Raw genomic sequence first — 14,351 nt, 5'->3', positions numbered from 1 at the left:
AAAGACGGTGCGCTGAGGACGGGACAGCTCGACTGAGTGCACAAGGAATGATTATGTTATATTTATTTGAGAATACTGCCGGCCAACTTTTGAGGGCCAAGGCATGATAGAAAAACATCAGAAACCATCAATGAGTCGAATGAACAAACAACAATAAGCAAGTAGCTTAGTCATTGGTGACAAAAACAATTCATCAACTGCACTCGCAAATAAAGCGGTAGAAGCAATCGCCGTCACACTTGGTGGCAACTCATTCCACTCACTAACAGAACGAGGAAAACATGAGTTTTTAAAAACATCTTTTCTGCAGCGGAACTCGAGGAGCAAATTCTCGTGCTTCTGCTTTGTAGCGGGACTCACGTTATACTGCAAATATTCATCAAAATTTAAACCAGCGTTATTATGAATTATGTTATGCAAAAAGGTCAAACGCTTTACTTTCCTTCGACATGATAATATAGACACCCCGGAGGCGGTATGCAATGGTGACACGTGTGAATCTTTGCCGTATGAGTTGTAAATAAACCTAAGCGATTTTTTTTAATGCCTTCCAATTGGTCAATAAGCGATTGCGAGTGCGAGTCCCATACAACGTCAGCATATTCCAGCAAAGGAGGAATCAGCGATTTATAGGCCGTCAGCTTTGTCGCAGGAGTACAGTGACACATTTTCCTACGTAGCGACCGCAATTTACTTGACGCTTTTGCGACAGTCTGCTCAATATGACTAGCCCAGCTTAAGTTGAACGTGATAGTAACACCTAGATACTTGTATTTATTAGCTACTTCTAAGGCATTTGAATGAATAGAATAAGAAAAAAAGATAGGCACCTTCTTCAGTGTAATTGACATCTGCACGTATTTCTTGACATTCAAATTCATTTGCCATTTTTGACACCATAATGAAATCATTTGAATACTCTCCTCTAAGCATTTTTGGTTAGATACAAAATATATATTTTAAAACATTACACAATCATCAGCAAAAAAGCGGCACTGTACCGAGGGCTTATCAACTCGCAGGTCACTGATAAAAACCAAAAAGAGCAATGGTCCGAGTACCGAGCCCTGGGGCACTCCAGAAAGAACAGGTAACTCTATTGATTCAGCAGTGCCTACGCACACAGACTGTTTACAATTTGTAAGGTACGAGTCTATCCACCTCAGTAGGCGATCATTGCCCAACACTTGCTTAAAATATGTGCAGTAACTTGCGATGCGAAACCCTGTTGAACGCCTTCGCAAAATCTCAGAAGACAGTGTCGACTTGACCATTGTTATCAATCACTGGACCAAAATTGTGGACCGTGTGAAGCAGCTGTGTCACTGTCGAAAAGCCTCTTCGGAATCCATGTTGATAATCTACAAAGAAAGTTTCAGATTCTAGAAAAGTTACAATGTGCCTACATATGAAGTGTTCGAGAACCTTGCTACATGTACTCAACAATGACGCTGGTCTGTAATTGCAAACACTTTTTTTTTCTCCACTTTTATATATAGGGACAACTTTGGCTACTTTCCAATCTTGAGGCACGTCACAAGTTTTTAAACTGCAAGAGTAAATCATGTAAAGAAACTTGGAACACCATTCAGCGTACCTTCGTAAGAAAGCGTTAGGAATACTATCTGGGCCACTCGACTTTCTAGTGTCTAATTGCAAAAGACTTAAAAATACCTTCTGTAGAAACCACCAAATCACTGATTCCACAACTGTCATGATTAAATGAAGGCAACATGCAGTTATCAACGGTGAGGACAGAAGAGAAAAAATAATTAAGCTCACTTGCTATGCTTACTTCATCGGCAAATGTCTGCCCGCTATTAATAAGCTCCTTAATCATCAACCTTTTTTATGTCAAATGAGCCCAGATCTTTCTCGGATTTTCTGCGAGAAAGTTGTGCACCGTGACATTAAAGTAACGATATTTAGAAGTGCGCACAAGGGTCCGTGGCTTTTGGCGAAGAGGAGGAAGCATAAATTTTAAACTTGATTGGAACCTATCTATTCGATTTATCTTTCGCTTTAAATGTAAAATGTCGCGCTTCACCCATGGACTGTGACTCTTCCTTTTTGTGGGTCGCTCTGGAATAAACTTATCAACACATGTAAGGATGACTTGCTTAAAAAAAAGCCAAAGCTTATCTACTGAGTCCGGGTTCGCATCGTCAAACGCAAGAAATCTGTCTAGAGACACTTCCAAGAAGTCTATAATATCGATATCATTCGCCCTGTTGAAATCACGGTAAGATTTTGCTTCGATTTCATTGTGTGCATGCTGCGGTGCAGATAGGGCACACGCAACTATTGCATGGTCAAATAAGCCATCCGCGATTGATATGTCAAGAATACCTCTTGTAACGACCTCAGATAAAAACACGAGATCAAGCAAGGATTATCTATCATTTGACACACGTGTGGGCCACTTGACCACTTGACTTAAATTATTACTAAAAGCAATATCAACAAGAAGCTTAGACTGATTGCATATCCCATTGGGCATCACGCAATTCCAATCTATATCTGGCAAATTAAAATCACCGGCCATAACTATACGAGAAATTTGCTTGGTTTTAATTAGAAGAAACTCAGATAAACTCTGTGGGACATCAATACTGGCCTGAGGACATCTATATACTGCTCCTACAAGCATTGATTAGCAACCAAAACGTATAAAGGCCGAGACCATTTCACAGTCCTCGTCGTGCTCAATAGACATGCATGGAATGGTGTCCTTGATCAAAAGAGCGACCCCTCCCCCTCTTCAGCCACGATCCCGTCGGAATACTTTAAAACCATGAGGAAAAACGTCATTACCAGGTATTTGATCGTGCAGCCAAGTTTCTGTTATAATTGCCACATCAGGGTTAAATGCCAATAAAGCACCTTCAAGCTCTACCGCTTTATTGGCAACACTTCGAGCATTTAGGTTTAGGAACCTAAAGGGGCGGCAGAATCTTCCCCTTGCTTTGGCTTGGGATTCAAAGCACTGCGCTCGTTGTCAACCCTCAGTCGGCCTAAGAATGGCCGGAGAAGGCCGCCCTCGGGCCACAAGTCGGGACAAACAAGTTTCTCGAAGTCCTCCTCGTTAACTAACACGTGAAATGAAGCATACGTATCGTACCTAGCTGCCAGTTTAGTAGAAGAGAAGCTCTGGCATCCTAGAGCACTAGACACAATTTCTGATAGTCCGTCGCTGGTGGTCTCTGGATGCAATCGGGAAACAAAAAGAGCCCTCTTCCTAGGAGACTTGGCCACCACACGCAACTTACTGGCTTTTGCCGAACCGACGGAAGCCTGGACTCGTCGGCGTGGCATGACTTATTGGAAGCCATCTTCGTCCACAACTGGGGAGACCGCCCTCTTGGAGCTGTCAGCGCCATTGTGTCCTCGCTGATCCGAGATCGGTGGCATGCCCAAATCTTCACCACTTGAATTGCGACGAATGTCGGGTAGGCCCCGACGCCGCTCGTCATTCGGAGGATGTCTCGCCCCTCTCGTGTATAACACACGCCGGGGACGTTCACCCCCCAGAAGACTCTCGGAAGCCTCGGAGGCAGTGGGCCAACTTGTGGTCGCCGAACAGAAGGATGCATGATGTTACTGACCTACCTAAAACCAAAGATCTAAACTTCTTCTAGCCTCGTGTAGAACCAATTAGAAAAGGACTATGGCCGTAACAAGCTGCATTGAAAAGAAATTGCTTGAACTGAACGTTGTTGAGCCCTTCCTACAACAAAGACTTATACTTCGCAGGGATCTCTGTCATTAACCTTTTAGCTCCTAATATAGGTAATGCCCGCTCTAAGGTAGACAAATCGAGGATTATTGTGAATAAAACTTGGCAAGAACGTAACGCTTGGTAGAGCCCCTGCCCTATCAATACTCAAACCGTCTCAATCTCCTGGAGTGGATACAGCACTGTCTAAAACTGTTACGAAAGAAACATCCCAGATTTGATCGCCATTGAAGCCGGTCTAAGCCACCGCCCCTTCCTATCCCCGCTTTTCTTCTTCCTCACGCAAAAGCTCGTCGGTCTTGAAGAGGCAATCCTTCTCAAAGCCACTTGCCAGTCGCCAATTGACAGGGACGGAAGGAGCTCCCGTGCGTAGCGCGCCGCTTTCTCTTGTCGGCGTTGGAGGGGAGGCCGCTCAGTTGGAGTTCGCTCTTGGCGAGATTGGTTCGGGCTTTTTCCACCGAGCAGCCGGCGTCTTTCCGACGCGGCCCGGCTCCCCACAGACCTCTTTACCGGCGTGCTTCCAAGGAAGAGAAGAGGTCGGTCGTGGCAGTCGTCGCTAATGTCCGCGACACAGGCGCCGAAATTATTCCAGTCCGTTTGGCCTCGATGAGTCCCTCAGGCCCTCGGTTTCCAAATTGAGTCGGCACCCAAAGAGAGGGCGAGGGGGAGGGGGATTACGAATTGCTCGTAGACCTGAGGGAAACTCCGGTGTGGTCAAAGACAACGGAGCCGGGTCTTGGAATCACGATAGATGTGAGTCGAGTGACGCGGATTATTTAGTTTTTGGGAAAGTAGTGTTTCTCTGGTCGGCAGAGGTTGATCCCTCGTGAACCAGTCTCTCTCGTTGGAGGCTGCATTCATTTGACGAGGAAGGGCAGAACAATATTAACTGATTTGGTAAAGCTTGTTGTCTCTCTATGTTATTTTTAGGACGATGCTGGGGCAGCGTTGCACGGAATGACGTTCCAAGAAACGACATTCTTGGAACGCGTTCCCTTGAAGGGGAAGGGAGAATGCCGTTGTTCCAAATAGCATAACTGGAACTGTAATTCGCTAGGTTTTCGAGAAATGGCAGGATAAAGAGTGTACCGTTTTTATTTTTTTTTGTGTGTGCGTGTATTTGACCGCAAATGTTATTCGAATTAAGTAATGTTTGATTATTAACTATTTCTAGCTTCTAATACAAGGGGTAAGAAAGTGTCCGAGAGATAGCTGAAAAAAAAAAACTGAAACAAATGTGACCGTGGCCCCTCGACACGTAGTTAGTTGTGAATATTTTCAGTTTCTTGTAGTATTTAATTTACAGATTATCCAGAACAATGTTTCACTAATGTACGCAAAACTAACTTTAAAGTAACGACACGTTTCAATATTGTAAAGGTAACGGACGTGCGTTCCTTTCGAACCGCTGGGACTTGTAACAAAGTCTCGATCCAGGACCTAGAAAGAACGAGGGACGTGCACGTATTCTTCTTATGGAGGAACGTGTACAGCACTGTGCTGCGTTAGTCGGAGACCTTTTGAGGGGACAGCAAAGGGGAATAGAAGCTCAGGCCAGAAAGGAAATATGCACCCGAACAAAGTGAAGATGTCCCTGCTGTTCCTTGCAACTCGGTGTAGAGTCTCCTGCAATTTGAAAGGCCCAATGGGAGCGTGTGACCGAGCCGGCGGCAAGAGGGGGGCGTTGCGCGTTCTCCAAGCAATTTCATTCTGCTTCGAGGGCTGGGCACTAGCTCGGTGCTCTACTCGGTTTAAACACGATGAAGAGCTGTAATTTTGGTTTAGCGCAAGAGCACACTTCATGGCCGTCATACCCAGATATATATTCACGAAGGTTCGAAACAAACTGTTCCTCACTGTTTCTTATCAGTCGTTTCTGGTGTAAAAAGTCAGAACATGCACTGCCAACCAGACAAATAATAAATCTATATGTAGGGGCCCCGTGCTAGACACTTTGCTCCATGTTGCTAGGGGGGGAGCCCTATAGACCAACTCAACTCTCTGACGTCACGCCGCTGCGGTGGCGCTGCTGTCGGCACTGGGCATGCGCAGGTGATTCGCCTAGGCCAAATCTGGTTTCTGCGCGCGCGCAGTGCCCTCGCCTGGTGGGCAAAAGCGGGCTTGTTTGTAAACAATGTGTTGGTCGATAGGGGCTCCGTGCTAGACACTTTGTTTTTTTTTTTGTTTTCTCTTTTAGCTCGCGGCACCATCGCTATGCACAAGCGCTGAGGTGGTCGCGAGCGCGCGTGACTAAAGACATTCCATCCGAGACATCGGAGTCGCTTGACGTGTTCTCTACACGATACCTAACCCTTTTATATAAAATATCAAATTTGTTGTAGAGCGCATTCGTTGGTAAGAAGTAGGGCAAGGATGTCGCAATTTAACAGAGTAAGAATAAACAAAATGTTTAGCTGGGTGTGTTGGTTCATGACTGGAAATGAGCGCCAAAGGAATGGGGACAGGTGAAGGAGTGGACGACAACACGGGGCGCACTCGCAACAGAAAGTTTATTAGAAAACACACATGCTCAAATACCTAAAATAAACCTTGTCTCTTCCAGCGTCTCACATCTTTTTTATAAATATAGAAGTTCTTTAACTGATAAACCACTGACGGCACGCTGATGCAGATACCAGCCCCTCTTGGTTGGATGATGAAGGCTTCGTAAATCTCTCTGTTTTTTTTTTTTTTTTTTTGCTGTTTCGCCCTAGGATGATTGTGTTTGACAACTTCGGGGTGCACGGGAATCCATCACAATGCAACGTCATATGGCCTGACGGCGTCTCTTTGATAATTGTCGCGTGGTCCCTAGCACGATCATTAATGCCGCGGCCTGTTTGCCTTACATACGAGCGCCAACAGGATAATGGTATATCGTACACGACAGATGTTTTACAATCCACAAACTTCGCTTGGTAATTCTTTTTGCATTCGCCACTAGCCTCTTCCGGAGCATTTATCCTTTTCCAGAAGGCCGAGTGTTTCTTCGGGGCCGAAAAAACAACCGGAACGTTGTAACGCTCCGCAACCTTTTTTTTAAGTTGTGGAAGATAGCGTGAAGGTAAGGAATGATGGCCGGTCTGGTTTTTTGCCGTTCACGGGCGTTTAGGCGAACTCCTCTATTTTTCCTTTTCAGGGTGTCCGCTGCGTCAGTCAGAGATTTCCGCGGAAAACCCGCACTTTCTACACAATTCACCTGTAACAGGAATATCCCGCCCATCTCATGACGACAGGATTTGGCCCATGCAGCTCCGAGACAGGAGTGGGCGATACCTCGTTTTACCAGTTTGGAATGTGCAGAGTCGTAGGGAAGTACACCCTTCTTAGAGCGGGGTTCATAAGCCCAGCAAATAGTCCGCTGCATTAAAGATCGTGCTAGGGAGCACGCGTAAACTATAAACAGACGCCATCAGGCCATATGGCCGTGCATTGCGATCGATGCCCGTGCACCCCGAAGTTGTCAAACACAATCATCCTGGGGCGACACAGCAAAAAACAACCATAGAGATTCACGAAGCATTCATCATCAAAACAAAAGCGGCTGATATCGGTATCAGCGAGCCGTCAGCGGTCTCGTCAGATATTTAGAAAAAAAAGGGGTGGGGGGAGGACACTGTAAGTGACAAGGTTTATTTTAGGTATTTAAGCATATGTTTTTTCTAATAAACTTTCTGTTGTGAGTACGCCCCATGTTGTCGCCCACTTCACCTTTCCCCGTTCCTTTGGTGTTCATTTGCAGTCCAGAGTAAGAATAATCGCCTTCGCTCAGTCAGGTCTCTTTCAGGCAGGAATTGCGGTAATAGTAGCGCATAGCCGTGGCATAATGCTTCAGAACTGCCCTCCGCCGCGATACTGAAACCAGAAACTGATAAGCGCAATCTGCTTTAGCTTAGCCCAGCGTGAGTCCCCCTCTTGAGGTAGAATGAAATCACCCAAAAATCACGCGCAGCGACCCCATCAGCTACCGTCTCAGCCAGGCGCTCCCCGTGGGTTTTTCAATTGCAGGGGACTGTACCTAGCGAATTTTCATCTTGGTCGCCTTAGTGGCGTTGGCAATGACTCCGTTAATATTTCAACTTTTATACATCAAATAAGCTATTTTTATTAAAGTTATTCGTTTATTTGTTACCTACAAATATATGTTCCGAGAAGAAAATGCCAAAACAGGGAAGTAATTAAATCGTTCACATGTGTTAATATACGTCGTGTGGAATGGAAAACAGACCAACACCATCACAAATTTTCCGCAGAGTAACGCATAATCAGAACGATAGTCACCTCGCGAAAAAATGTGAAAGCCGTTTACAACTCCCTGTAACGCCGAATTGGCGCGCAGCTCTTGAGGAGGAGGAGGGAAGGGTACTGAGGGGAGGGCAGACCCCTCCTCCTCCTCCTCCTTCTCCTCCTCCCCTCATTCTTGAATATGCTCAGGGGGGTCACCTGACCTCGGGGGTCACGTGACCTTGGGGGGTCACGTGACCTTGGGGGACGTCACGTGACATCGCGGTTACGCCAACGGCGACCCCGACGGCGATGGCGACGCCGACGCCGCTCAAGCCGGAAACGGGCGCCTAAGAGCTGCGCTCTAAAAATTATTGTGAACAAGATGCAACCGAATCTTTCATGTTCTCGATGGGTACATGTGATGTAGCGGTTAATTTAGGGTATTGCAAGGAGATGCTTATTTAACTGTTTTGGTTACAATCGGTTGGTGTTACGAGAAAGGTATTTTCTGGTCTGCGACCGCGCCCAGTCTCTTGCTTCCAGGCTTCCCGGCCTTCTCCGTTGCTGGCCACCCGGCTCTCCCCTCCCGGTGTCGTAGGTTGCATCCGCCGTTGTTTTGAGCTCAATAAGTCGTGTTCGCTATACACGGCGAACAGACACTTCATACACTGCAGTATACATATTTATGCTTAATAAATCGAGTCTATAGGCTCTCATTCAAATAAATATGGTCGTCGTGGTAGGACAAAGTTAGCTGAAGTAAGACTTTTTAGGAGTTTTATTTTCTTGTCTTGTAAAATAGAGCGCCGCAAATTATGATGTACCGGCTTTGCAGAACGGGTCTTAGAACGAGAAAGATGTCTAATGGTCAGCTATTTGACGCGATTCTCCTGGGAACCTTTTATTTAAGTTTCAATTGAAACTGACACAACGTTAACGTACTCCTGTGTGCCATTTTTCCTCAGAAAGATGTTTAACTCAAGCCACTGAGCGATTATCACCACTTAGAATGCATACTACGATAGACTGGTTATTTTTAAAGTAAAAAAAAAAACAAAAAAAACGGAAAACTAAAAAAAAGAAGAAAAACATGGACTTTAACATTTATGGAGCAAATACGCTGCGATCCTGCGGTGAATTTCTCCCGGCGGAGACAACTCTGCGTCGTCGTTAGAGCAGGAACGTTTTTGCCGCGGTGGAAGTGAACCTGCCAACGGGGGACGTTCGGCGGTTGTTAATCGCATATTTGTTCCGTACAGTTCAACCATTAAGGATACAAGAACGATCGAATTGCATCAGTTACGTTGCTATGGGATATCAGACTTCAATAGCTTTACTTTTTCCTTCGTACATTCCGTCTGCATTTGAGTTTGGTACTTCCGGCAACAGTGCACCGACTGTACTAGCTGAGTTCGCTTCTTTGAATACAACCGCCAAGAAACGAACAAAACAAATGAACTCTGAGGCAAAATAAATAAAAAAACAAATTCCAGACGCAAGTGTACCGCGGAGCGTAAAACTAGTAGAAACTTCAGCGGCACGCTGCCGTACTTTGATCATTAATTTCGCCGTTTCGTTCAGTTTTACTGGAACGCCTTCACATTGCAATTTGAAATGGTTGCAAACATTTTGAGAAAGCGAAGCAAAACAAAATGTTCGCGCTCAGGAAGCCTCAATTAAGAATAGAGTATCACTCGAAACTACGGTGCGCAGTATTCGACTGCACACAATGCAGTGGGCGCGAAAAAAAAAAAAAAAAAGTACATTTGTGTCTATTAAGAAAATATGCTGGCGTCGGCAACCGAAAAGCCATTTATCAACCCCCTTTACTTTTTTTCTAGTTTGCTTTTTTTTTTTTTTTTTTTTTACTTTTACAAGCACCATTTTTTTCTGAGCACTGCGTTCATACCGACTTTAAATGAAAATGCAGCCACTCCATGTCTCGCGAATACTTGGCCGCGTAGGTGCTTATGTTTCGGAGACAAAAGAAACGGGTCCCGGGTGTCTTCTTAAACGACATTTTAAGTTTCGGGAGACCAGCCACGCGGAATAGGTGGTATGCGGAGAAACGCGTTTTCTGTGCGATTGTTTCTGTTCTAGCTGGCATCTTCCCCGCAAGCATTTTACTGTCTTCTCTCTGTCTTCAACTAAGACCAGGACACTTCACGGCACAGCTCTCTAGATAGGGCGACGGACGTTGTTGTCTTCATTTCGAGGGTGCTGCCTACGTGGCGCGAACCTTTTTTTTTTACTGTTTATTTCGGTAGAAAAATGCAAAATAGGGTTTGTCGACTTAAACGCAAGAGGCTTAGCATCCGTAAAATACCAACCGAAATCCGAGGCTTAGCGTGAGGTGAAAATAATAGAATAATTTTTACTGGGAGGGTCACGACGAAGTTTTTGCTTACGCCGTCGGGCGCGTAGAGGCTCCGTGTAACACAGGACGCGCTTCGGCCGGTCTTGATTGAGAAGGGATTTGCCTTATTTTATTATCTCTTATCTTCTGGTATCCGAATACATTTGATTTCCGTACCTGTATCGCAAAGGTCGATTGTAGAGGAAAGCAAGAAACTTTGTTTTGGTGTTGGACACTAAAACATGGGAATTATTTGTACATGTTCTAACATCGCGCGATACTCGCCCTCAACGAGACGCGTTTAGCAACGTTGATGATTATATATGTAAATAATGAATGTAGTCAATACTACTTCAGCATCTCAAATCATTGCTAATGATCCACACTATGGTAAATTGTGCACGACAGTTCGTGATGGAGAACGCGTTTCCACGTGTGAGTGCTCGCCCGCCACCTCGTTTAGTCTAGCTCACAGCCAAAAATTAGTGTATACAAAGACGTGCCTGATATTGCATCATTTTAATATAGCATACAAAATACTGTTTGCAGACACTGTCTGAGGCCTTTGTCTTCTATGTATGCGTGTCAGCTGACACACTAGCATTAGAAAAACAGTCTACAGCAATGTTCGAAGAATAAAGATGTAGAAAGTAAACAAACATCGTACGTGCCCGAAGCCAGTCCGCAGCAGAGAATTTTGTCACGTTCTATCCACAGTGGCGTATTTTGCACGATTCGACTTCGACTTAATGGATATTGCCGCAAGGGACGGATGGCAAGGTAGTGCTAAAGAAATATGGTTTAATCTGGACAACTTGAGGAATTAAAAGAAATGCAATAAGTGGCGTCACGGATGTTCATTTCGCCGAAATGGCACGATCTAGTGTGAATCTGAGGCTACTAGCGGGAGCATGTCCTCAATGATTCTTGCACTGAACGAGCGCACGCGCTTGACAGGGACGCTGTAAGTTCGAAACACGTTATAGTAGTTTCTGCTACGTTGGTGATTAAACTAAAGCGGGGTAGTCTGGCCTTAAGGAGCTTACTGCGGCTTCTTTGAAGCGTTGCCTATGTACTGCTACTAAGAAAGTTGTAAATCATAATACACGGAATTGCCGTGTATTCTGGTTTTGAACATGTCGCCAAAAGTTTATCATAGCAACAGACTGGGATTTACAAAGCACGAGGCACGTGCTTAGTTACATATATGGTTAAGCTTCTTCTAGTCCCGTCATCGCAGCGGTTGGACAAGAGCCAGTCCATAAATTCATATCGATTCATTCATTTTAAGGAGAACAAGTCAAATGGTCACGCAGTGCTAGTGTCCACTGTATCAGCCGCCTTTAAGTATCGTCACCGTGGGGACCGCAAAACTTGATGATAAGATAATGGGATCGAGCTGTTAACAACGCCAACAATCCAATCTCCACAACCCGTTACTTTTGCGAATCAAAAACGGACATCGTCTGCTTTTATCCTTGGAATTACGCGGAGACAAATAAACTTCATGGTCAATGGCGTTGCGTGGGTGCATAATTGGATCGTACTACTGCCAGTAAGTGTGTGCGAAGTGAGAAGCATACTACCTAATATAGCTGCAGGTTATTTAACTTATTTAACTTACAGTATCATACTTACTGTTATCTTGTACAAGAGTATACATTTTCGTGCATGAGATTCTGTAGTTCCTTACCTGTTTTTCATTCTTTTTTCTACCCAATTCTCAACCATAATTAACTATGACTTTGTGCGCGGAAACAGTCGTTCCATTCCGGTATTTTCCATTATTAAAAAAAAAAACAAAAAAACATATTCATAATTCTTGCCCCCCCCCCCCCCCCCCCAAGCACCCCAATAAAAAATTCGAGGTGTTTGCTGGCAGGTTCGTACACTCGGCCGCAATGATATTTGAGTTCGCACGAACAACGATAATAATCGAGCAACCAGCGCGAAGATTTAACTTTCCATTAAATTTTGGAGTGTGGGCGGGTTTCTGATTTTGATACCCTTGCGCAGTCGTTGTGGATGGAGACAGATCTCCGGCCTATAAAGCCACAGTTGGTGGGTGACACCTTGGCTGAGATGCCTGTAATAAGGATGCAGCGTATTTCTGAGAAGGCGCCCTGTAACTGAGATGACGGTTCCACTTCGAAAAATACCCGTGTGTTCTCCGCTTAGGCGTGTCAGACGTATTCGCTGGCTTGCCACATAAACTCCGACCAAAAAATGTTTTTAAGACATAGTAAGCATTGCTATTAAAAAAATGTGAAACAATCAAGATTTCTTTTGAATTCGGTGCCAGTCTCCCACAGGGCGTGAATTGCGCTACATCTCGGGTAGAAGTCAGTTTCTTCACGTTTATATACTCTTAATTTCGGGCACTTTCTTTGAATAATTTACATCTAACCGTTAGATGTAAGATGCTTAACTTAGAAGTGTGTACAGTAAAAGGCCCGTTCGAGAAGCCCAGCTTTCTTATGTTACGTTCCATTATAGGCGCCCTACGTTTGCTTCCACTCTAAAAAAGGTCTGTCCGTCTACTTTCACGCACAACACTCGGAGAGCCAATCACCGCTACTTACGGAGGCAGCTCAGCGAATGACGATGCCGAAACATACGTTTAGACCAAAAAACGCAGTCTGAGTTGTGACATTAAGCAATACAAAACGTCACGCTTGCATTGTTTAATGTCACAACTCAGTCTTCGTTTTTTGGTATAAACATATGTTTCTGCATCGTCATTCGCTGAGCTGCCTCCGTAAGTTGTGCTGATTGGTTCTCCGAGTGTTGTGCGTGAAATTAGACGCACATACTCTTTTTAGAGTGTATAACAAGACCAACGGCGATTTTCTAGGGCAACCAAGCGACGCAAATCTTCTTGTACATAGAGTAAGCTGTTGGGATTGGTTCAATGTTTTTTCATTAAGCCCTACAAACGACTTAAGCTGAACCAATGAGACGCGAGAAAGCGCAGCACCCGCGCAAAGTGCGCGGGCGCTGCGCAATGCGTAAATTGCTCTGTAATGTGCAATGCGTAAAGTGCTCGCGACCTGCTCTGATCTACGATTTGTCTACGCGAAATGTGCTGGCGTGGTCTTGTTGATGCCGACAGTTGAAGCCCTCGTCCTTGATGTCTACAACTAAATGGAGAAAGCCGGCGAAAATTTGTCAAGAACGGAGTAGAAATCGAGTCCACTATCAGCAGAGACGCCGTCGTCAGGAAGGCAGCAAATTTGTGGCGTAAGCTTGCGCTATATGCGTCCATTCAACGCTGTTACGCTGTTACCCGTTTAAGCGACGTAGCACTCAACTCACTGCACGAAGATTTGTTGCGGGATCTTGGCGCTATCGTACGTAGTTCTGAAGGCACCGCTAGACACAGACATGTCGTTACGATTCCCGTACATTTCTTCGACGCGCAAGGTGTCATAGACCCCATGTGCGTGGGTTTACCAGAAAAGCTGCGCAAGACAATTATGCTCAAAAGCAGTTCTTATCAAACACGCATATTTAAAATACAGTTTCTTTATTTTGGCTCTGATTTCGTCATAAGTATCGTCTTGTAATCAATGTTCCTAGCGGCAACAGTCCCTGTGGGAAATTCAGGACATCAGCCACTCACCACGCTCTTTGCGCTCTACACCACAAACTAGATTGGTAGTTACACGACGGATTGCTTGCTTTTGATTAATATTCATCTGCAAAAGGGCGGAAGGCCGAAGCGGCAGCGAGCACCTCAAAAGAGTTTTTATAAACATCTGTATCGCTCACTCACATGAAGCGCTACAGTAATTTGAGCCTGTGTCTATGTTAATATCCTCGCATTAGACACCGTTACGTGACATCAAATCGCCGTTGTAAGGCCGCCGTGACATCGCGCCGCATCGAGGACGAAGTCGACGTGGTCGTCGACGCCCCACGCAACGTCAAAAGTCGCTATGACGTCACTTAACGTCGTCCTGATGTCGTGTGACGTCGTCGTCAACGTCAACGTCTTCGTCAACGCGGTGGCACAACAATGTCAGGACAACG

At 45.2% G+C, this 14,351-nt stretch overlaps 1 pseudogene; it reads right to left on the bottom strand.

Annotated features, from left to right (window-relative positions):
- Positions 1-1,997: 1,997 nt before the first annotated feature.
- Positions 1,998-13,705, bottom strand: LOC115318798 (annotated as a pseudogene).
- Between the last annotated feature and the right edge of the window lie 646 nt (positions 13,706-14,351).

The sequence above is a fragment of the Ixodes scapularis genome, unplaced genomic scaffold, assembly GCF_016920785.2.
Source record: "Ixodes scapularis isolate PalLabHiFi unplaced genomic scaffold, ASM1692078v2 PGA_scaffold39__5_contigs__length_11793443, whole genome shotgun sequence".
Taxonomy (NCBI): domain Eukaryota; kingdom Metazoa; phylum Arthropoda; class Arachnida; order Ixodida; family Ixodidae; genus Ixodes; species Ixodes scapularis.
The sequence above is the reverse complement of the archived record's forward strand: the minus strand, read 5'-3'. Positions and strand labels throughout refer to the sequence as shown.